Raw genomic sequence first — 8,041 nt, forward strand, 5'->3', positions numbered from 1 at the left:
GAGAGAGAGAGAGAGAGAGAGAGAGAGAGAGAGAGAGAGAAAGAGAGAGAGAGAATAGAATGGAGCAGAATGTAGAATTCCAATAACATTTGTATAACTGCTTCTGTTTTGTTTTTTCTTCTACCCAACTTTATTCCTTAACTTCTAAGTGACCCTAAACCATTTTAAAAATAATTTCTTTCTTTTTATATAAGTAAGTTTTATCACTTGTGAATTAAATATTAATTTATACATACAGGGAAGAAAATAAAAGGCAGTATCTTTCAGATCAACATGAGGCTTGACTAGTAGGATTTCAAAAGAATCCTATTAAAAAATGAAATTTAAATTATTTGGAGGATTGCCCTCCGTGTAGGGTCAATTGTTCAAATGATGACCCATTTTCACAATTGATGTAATCATGCCACAATTTCTATGTTCTGTACATTTTATCGTGTGAAATATTTACATCTTTAAACTGGACTTTTAACATCTCATTATATAAAACATTGATACAGAAAAAATATACTTTAATACTCAACTTTCTTAAAAGCTTTTTGCATGCTTATTATAGTTGTGATTTATATAACAGGCAGATCCATCACAAAATACGGCACCAAGTACAAAGATGTGCTCAGAAATAAGCTTAAAAGAACACTTTGTAATTCTACTGTTTTCATTCAGTTTGTTCAGATTGTGGTAAAGCATGACAGTCAAATAGGTAAGTATTCCTTCTAATTCTATCATCTAAAAATTCACATTGTGTCAGTGTGCGTGTGTTAGTACGCATATTTATTTATTTATTTAATTTATTTATTTACATTTAAGTTTATTTTATATCACCAGTATCTTGATGCTAGGGCCTAGGAAAAGTTAACTTCAAAATAGATTTATGCGATAGTTTCTGATTAGCCCTTGACACTGATGTTTGCAACAGTAGCAATTCCTATGTACCAGATTTAGGAAACTTCTCAGTTTTTAGTTTTTATTGCATTAAATGTGTATTTGGGGAACATGATCTTTTCCTGATCAGTTAACCCAAGATCCCATCCACAAAGGTTGTAATGTGATGGGACATCTCCATCCTTTAAACTAGAGCTCTGTTTTGGTGTTCTGGTTTTAGGAATCACAAACATTTTCCACGATGCCCATTTTTTAACATCTCTGAATCTTATTCTGCTTATCTAAAAGGATAATAATAAAATCTGGCTTTCAAGATGGTTGCAGAATTTAAAGCAAAGGCATGAATCTTAGACACATAGTGACCCCAAAGAGGCTACAACTGTATTCATCAGGATCCTCAACTAGAATTTAAATTCTTTGGGTCCCCACAAAAATTTTCCTGGGTGAATATTTTATTCCATTCTTGATACTCAGAGCATTATTTCTTCAGTGCAAATGGAACAGAGTATAAAGACAGAATGCCACGGAGAGCTTTAACTGTGAAGGCTTCACTAAAAACAGCTTCTACTTTCTCCCAGCTGAAAAATTAAGCAAATACTCGACTTACTTTTAATAAACTCATTTTCTTGCCATCTGAGTTGAATTCCTCAATTTCTGGTGTGTATGTGACCTTCTGTGACTGCATAGATATTAATGAAGAAGCAAGACAGAACGCGCATTGCTGCCTCCCCAAGAACCAGCCACATGAAGTACTGCATTTTCATTTCATCAAAACCCACAAAGTACAAAACTGGGCATGCAATTCTAAAAGAGGGCTTTTTCTATTCTCTTTTTCTTGCAAACAGAAAACCAATGTTAAGGAGAAAAATATAATTCAAATTGATGAATAAAAATAACCTCTGAATGATGGGTTTGAAAATATACTGCATTTGCTCCATGGAAAAGTCTCCTGATAGCAAATAAATATGCCTGATATGAAGGTTTTCAATTATTATCAAATAAACCATTTTAGTCATGTCTTTCACTGTTAAAGTAAGGATGGCATTGGTGTGCCATTTGGTGTGATTCATAGTGAGTTTAGCAGATTCATGGTGGCTGGGTTTATTCAAATTTATCTGAGCATTCAAAAACAATTTTGAACACAAAATTCCTATTTCTTATACATAAAATAGTACAAAGAAGGTACCACAATTGCTTCATCAAGTCTGTATGTATGCAAATTTTACCCATCCCTTGGTGGTCAACCTTTATGTCACTGAGAGTGCACACATGTACGTTATACAGTGAAAGGTACGTAGTGAACACTCAGAATTCCTTCAGTTAAATGTGCTTCTCTGTTAGATATATTTATCTTTGTCTTTTGTATATGAAAGCATATGTTTTATCTCTGCAGAACTGATCATTGGTACAAATATAATTATTTGCTTACCTGTTCAGTAATTTCTAATCAGGAAGTTGGTTTTCAAGTTCAGTGTAAACATCATAGGGAAGGAGGAATGAATCGGCTCACTTTTCTAAAAGACTGCATCAGGGACAAAGTAGTGTAGAATTTTATGTTTTTTCTAATTATTTTATGAATATAATGGTTTTGAGTTTTGTTTCCATTTTGTCATACTAAGGGTTGAATTCAGGACCACTGGCATACCAAGCAAGCACTGTGTTGCTAAGCTACATCCCGTCCACCCTGGCCATAACGTATCTGATCATTTTCTTTAAGATTTATTTATCTTTATATGTATGAGTGTTTTGCCTACATGTATGTATGTGCACCACATGTGTGGCTGGTGCCTAAGCAGATCAGAAGAAGATGTCAGATCCCCTGTCTGTCAGTTACAGACAGCTGTAAATGACCATGTGGATGTTAGGAACCAAACTCAGATTCTCTGCAAGAGCAGCCAGTGCTCTTAACCTCTGAGCTATTTCTCCAGCCTCAATGTATCTGATTTTATATCCCGTGAATTAATGGGATTTTATAACTCCAACAAAGTTGCTTCATCATAAGATTTAAATGCCCCATGATTCTTCTTCCTTTATCCAATAACCTACTTTCCTTCTTTACTTTCATTTCTTTTGTTGTTTTCTTGTTTTTTTTGCCCCCAAAGTATAAATCTTGCTTCAAAAACACCTTTGCTTTCAATGACATAAAAAATGTGTATCAGTTGGTTCATGGAATATGAGCAGCAACTGACTTTTTACCATGGATTATTTAATAATTTTTTGTTAGAATTCAATGTGCAGGTATAAAAATTAGAATATATTTAAAAGGCAGTTTTTGTTATTAAAATTTTCAAATACATATTCCATAGTTCTTTCCCCATATTCTCCATCTTATAGAGGTTTGGGGTCCTTGAAAAATATCAACAATTCAGGGCTGGAGAGATGGCTCAGTAGTTAAGAGCACGGCTACTCTTTCAGAGGACCCGGGTTCGATTCCCAGAACCCACGTGGCAGGTAACAATCACCCATAAGACCAGTTCCAGAGGATCTGACACCTTCTTCTGGCCTCTGTGGGTATTGGGCAATATGGATGCACTTACACATATGCAGGCAACACACTCATAAAATAAAAATGATAAAATATTTTAAAGATATATCAACAATGTTAGCGATTAATGTATATTGTTTTTCAGGGAGAGTGTTTTCATTCAGACATTTTTCTTGGAAGGTATTAATTTCAATAAAAACATAATGATAGAATAGGTCATTTTTCTACTATATGATAAAGCTACAATTAAATTTTTTGTGATGGTCACCATAAAGAAGATGGGTTCTAGGTAAACCACATATTCAGTAACCATGGTTCTTAACTTTCGCAGGTCTTATGTTAACTGATCCCTATATCAAAGGATCTTGGAACAATCATGATAAGAGCCCATGTTCTTGCTATTTTTTTTTCTTTTAAGATCAGTGCAAGCATATATTTATGGTTTTCTTGTTGTTTTATTCTTTGATAATTTCATACATATATATATATATATTGTGAATTTTGGGCATTTTCTTCCTCCATGACCCTCTCTCGTCTGCTCTCCTCTCCCACTTGAACCCTATTCCCAGCAAGCCCCCCTCCTCCTCACTTTGATGTCCGTGGTTGTTTTTGCCTTTTTTTTAATCCACTGAGCTTAATTATGGTTGCTTGAATAAGCAATATAATTTACTGGGACATGGTTAACTTAACAGTGGATACACCACTGAAAGAAATGACACTCCCTCCCTCCCCTAACACCCTTTATCTATTCAACATGGTGCCTCAGTGAGCGGTGGAGCCTCTTGGGCCCCTCCTCCTTGCATAATGAAATGCTGACAGACCCAGTCTTGTGCAGGTCTTACGCAGGTAACCACAGCTGCAAGGAGTTCATGGTACAATGTTCCTGTTCTATCCAGGAGACACTGTCCCCAGAACTCTTCCCCATCCTCTAGCTCTTGTATTTTTCTGTGAATGCTTCAATAATGGTAATGTAAACTCTATGTCACACCTACTTTGTTTATGTCTATTACCAATGCAGGCTATGTAATCGGAACGTGATTGTGAAGTGATATATTAGATTTTAAGTACCCAGTATCCTAAACTCTACCTTGATGAGACAAAGTGACCAATTAGCAGACAAAGCCTTCAGCAAGAGATTTAAATGGGTAGACAGAAGAAGCATTCATTCCATATGGGTATGTGGAATGGGATTTGGTCCCCTTGAATGTCCTGGACCAAAAGCAAAGGAGGACAGATTCAAGGTTAATTTAAGGTTTCCTTACTAGAAACCATCTCCTTCTAACCAGCAATCCAAGTATAAAGAGACAAAGGTAGACAAAGAAAGCCAATTTACAGCAGTAACAGTAATAGTAGCTCTTAAATCAGGAAGCCTTAGGCATTTGGAAGCTAACACATTCAAAGACAGACAGGCTCTGTGTATGTCCTATAGTCAGCATCTTGCTGGAAACCCTGTGGATGGGGAATCCATGGAGACCAGATCAAGAACATAACCTTCTCCAAGTGATAGCTATTTTAACAGGCAGCTAAATGAGATTTGCATCAGCAACTTTTATTTGAATCCATGTGTCTAGCTTTACTTTTTAGTCATATTATATACATTCCTCCATTATGTTGAATTTTATTCTTTAAAATTTTTAAAAAATTACATGTGCTGGTTAGTTTTTATTGTGAACTTGACCAATCTAGAGTCAAATGGAAAGAGGGTTCCTCAACTGAGGAATTTCCTTGATCATGTTGGCCTTTGGGCATATGTTGAAGCATTATCTTGATTTCTATTGATATGAGAGGGCCCAGTCCACTGTGGGCAGTACCATCCCAGGGCATATGGTTCTAGGTTGTATAAGAAAGCTATCTGAGCAAGTCTGAGAGCAAGTCACAGGGCAAGGTAGTAAGCACCCTTCCTCAGTGGCTTCTAACATCAGTTCAAGCTTGAGTTCTTGCCTCAGTTTCCCTTGATGATGAACTATAACCTATAATATAAAATAAAACCTTTCCTCTCCTAAGTTGCTTCTGGTTAGTGTTTTATCACAGTAACAGAATAAAACTAGAGCATTGCATTTGTTTCATTTATTAAAATTTTTATTTATTTATTTATTGTGTGTGTATGTATGTATGTATGTGCCAAGCACATGAGTGGAGGTCCAAGGGCAACTTGCAAAAGTCATTTATCTTCCCCTAGGTGGGTTATGGAGATGGAACTCAGGTCCTTCAGCTTGGTGAATAGGTGTTGTTAGGCACTATTCTCCTAACCAAACTGCTGCATTCTTTATGAGATCAGCTGTGCCTAGCTGTGAAAGTTCATCACTATCGGCTCTAAGGACTGTTAATATTCCTTCCTAGAATGGAGTGGACATCCTTTAGTTGACTCTCCAGTCACCCCTAACCCTCTCAACCATTTGTATGCAATTCCACTTTATTGGCTTGTGTTAGGAGGGACTAGTGTCAATAGCCTGAATTGACAGGGATTCCACCTGTGCAGCTGCTGGTTGCCATCCCCCTTCTAGCTGAACGCTTTCTAGGGTAGCTGCTTTAGGGTCACCCACAGGCTGTAAGTAAGCAGAATACATTCTTTGGTTCCCAAGGGTCAACTAGTATGGAACAGAACTTAAGTTTGCCATTGAGACCTTAAGAAGAGGGAGGTATAGTTTGCTTAGTTTACCCACCCCCCACGAGAAAATTCTCAAACAGTGAGTCATATGGCAATCTTCTAAAAACTTGGACAGGAACAGCTGTGATCAAAGCTTCAAGCGGCCAGTCACAGGCACCTGTTACATCTCCAGCTTAGGCTTTACTGTTCCCTGCCCAACATTGTCAGAGATGAAGCAGCCCTGTTAGAACATTTTTTCCCCCACAAATCTGTTACTGTAGGGAGCATTGCAATAAACACACACAGGAACATGCCTGCATCACCACTCACTGGAAACCTCTCTTCTTCCTCTTCATTTATGTTCTTTGTCAGGAGAAAAAAAAAGAGTGTATGCAGGATAAAATAACGTTGTTTGTCAATTGCTTTCTAAACTTGGAAGCAGTCCAGAAAAACCCAGGAGGAAGTTCAACCCCACCACAACTAATCTGCAGAAAATCCATCCCATGTGACTGTCCCCTGCCCCCATCTCTGCTGATCTTTTCATGTAGTCTTTATAAGGAATCCACTGAACTTTAATTAATATGAAAAATTCAGGTTTTCATCTGATTTAAATGTGACTGACATCACGCTGCTTCTAAAAGAGGAACAAAGTACAAGCGTAGCAAAAATAAAATTGAAAAAATAAAACCTAAATCCTGGTGCCTGCCACCATTTCATGTTCTTCCTGCCAACATCGCTAACATTTCCCTGAGGCACGACAGAGACACATTTGTTGCACCTCCCATAAATCTTCATCTCGGTTATGCATAAACAGGTCCCACTTGAAAAATGTCTACACATTTTAAGGGACAAAATTCATTTTCAAATGAATCAGCAAACCTTTAGTTGCAAATATGCCAGTTAAAAATGACCAACCTGACACAGTTATGAGTTTATGATTCCAAAAGGTTTGTGTGGCAAAGAAGAAAAGGTGTTCTGATATAAAAATACACACCCCGGGATGCATCTACCACGTTCAAAGTCATCTCATGTCAGTGACCCAGTCACGTCAGGTCCAAACGCACTCTTGGGAGGAGCCAACTAGGACAGGCTGCCTTCCCATCAGCTCTCAGCCACTACTGTTCCAGACCAGCTACTCTTCAGATACCAGAGAACTCTCTTACCTGTGTATTCTGTTTGTACAGCTGTGCATCTGTGTGTCCTCATGTCAGAACACCCTCTTCACAAGGTTTGATTGCAATCTTGTATCCTATGTTCTTCACAGAAATAGTCCTTGCAGGAAGGCCAAACAAGTGACTAAAAAAGCAAGATTAACATATGTTAACTTTAGTACTTTGGTCATTACACTTCACAAAGCTGTAGTTGTCCATTAAAAAATGCTAAGACGCCCCTTTCCATCTCTTTAAATTCATGGCTTTTAAAGCTAGTTCTCATCCTCACTGAGTATTCTCACAAGGTTTTTACAATCAAGTGATTCCTGGACAAGAAACAAAAGCCTCATTTCCTTCCCCAGTGAAAAGTGGTAAGAAAATTGGGTATGACTACAAAAGAGTCGTTGGGAAAGAACCAAGAGAGACTGGTAAGGAAAAGCACAGGAGACAGCTTACATACTGATGCTGCATCCAGGTTATTATATCTTACCGTATTGGAAAGGTCACCACTATCTGGCCAGGTAAGCAGCTTTTACTGGAAAAATAATAACCTTTCTCTTTTTCTTTGTTTTTAGTCTTCTTCACAGACAAGTCAGCTCAGTAACAAACATCCGAGATCTTTTTATTAGAAACAGTATTTAAAATTAGGATTTTGTTCCAAGTCTGCCCATGGGTCTCATTCTAATCCCAGTGTTCACGCCTACCTTTATTTCCCAAGGTAGCAAGTTGGTCTGGGTCATCTCTTACCATATAACTGATTTGCCGATAATTTGAATTCTTGGAACTCTAAATTAAAAAAAAAAATCTCAGAAATGATTGTCTTAAAAGCTTCTGATTTCATTTGACATTTAAAATGTGAAACATTTTGATTTTCAGGTCGGCAATCTCTTTCCTTTTTCCTTGTAACCTCTGGCACATATAAAAGTGATCCTTTTC

The 8,041-nt window shown here is 37.3% G+C and overlaps 1 long non-coding RNA gene across 1 annotated transcript in view; it reads left to right on the top strand.

The window, feature by feature from the left end:
* LOC103737492 overlaps positions 1 to 8,041 on the top strand; it is a 34,127-nt gene that overhangs the window by 23,248 nt on the left and 2,838 nt on the right. The window contains exon 3 of the long non-coding RNA XR_607407.1: positions 664 to 700. This is a non-coding gene — a long non-coding RNA (uncharacterized LOC103737492). The remainder of the gene's footprint in view (positions 1 to 663; positions 701 to 8,041) is intronic.

This window comes from Nannospalax galili, unplaced genomic scaffold (genome assembly GCF_000622305.1).
Source record: "Nannospalax galili isolate Female #2095 unplaced genomic scaffold, S.galili_v1.0 scaffold678, whole genome shotgun sequence".
NCBI lineage: Eukaryota > Metazoa > Chordata > Mammalia > Rodentia > Spalacidae > Nannospalax > Nannospalax galili.